The sequence below is a fragment of the Plasmopara halstedii genome (assembly GCF_900000015.1).
Source record: "Plasmopara halstedii genome assembly, contig: Scaffold_287, whole genome shotgun sequence".
NCBI lineage: Eukaryota > Oomycota > Peronosporomycetes > Peronosporales > Peronosporaceae > Plasmopara > Plasmopara halstedii.
Window position 1 is genome coordinate 508,812 of NW_020187208.1, and position 789 is coordinate 509,600.

A 789-nucleotide genomic window follows, 5' to 3' on the forward strand; every position below is an offset into this window, starting at 1 on the left:
ATTACCCACTGTGTGCTGGCAGTTCATGAGTTTGGACTTTGTGTATGGCCTGCCGAAAAATTCGGCGGGCAACACGGGTGTCGTGGTATTCGACGACCGGTTGAGCAAGATGGCTCATTTGGCGGCGGTGCCAGACACCATCGACGGAGTCGGTACAGCAAGGCTGTTTGTAGATCGTGTTTTTCGACAACACGGACCCCCAGGGTCGATTGTCTCTACAGAGATCTCCATTTCACGTGAAATTTTGGTCGACTATCTTTCAGGCGCTCGGCGCCAAGTTAGATATGTCGACAGCGGATCATCCGCAGACCGATGGTGAAACCAAAAGGGTGAATCGCGTCATCGAAGACGTTCTACGCAGCGTTTGCGCTGAGACGCCGAGGCGCTGGAGCGCCATGTTGCCACTCGTAGCGTTTGCGTTGAACAATGCAGTGCATTCGTCTACCGGATACACGCCGTTCGACGTGAACGGGCTGGTTTACCCTCGCGTCCCGCTGACGCCGCTATTCTATGGCTCAGGGCTTGATGGGGGAGGAATAGCCGAACGGCTAGTCTCCAGACTGAGTGTCCTACGACACGTTCGCGATGCGATGGCTGAGAGCCAAGACCTGCTTAAACAATATGCAGATGAAAAAGGAAGAGGTAAAGTGGAAAGCTTTAAGGTCGGAGACCTGGTTTTTTAAATTAAAAAACCTGCCTACACATGCAGCCTCTGCTGTCTTCAGGACGAGGCTTCGTCCACGGTTTATCGGACCGCTTAAGGTTGTGGCCAAACGGGGCCTGGCGTAC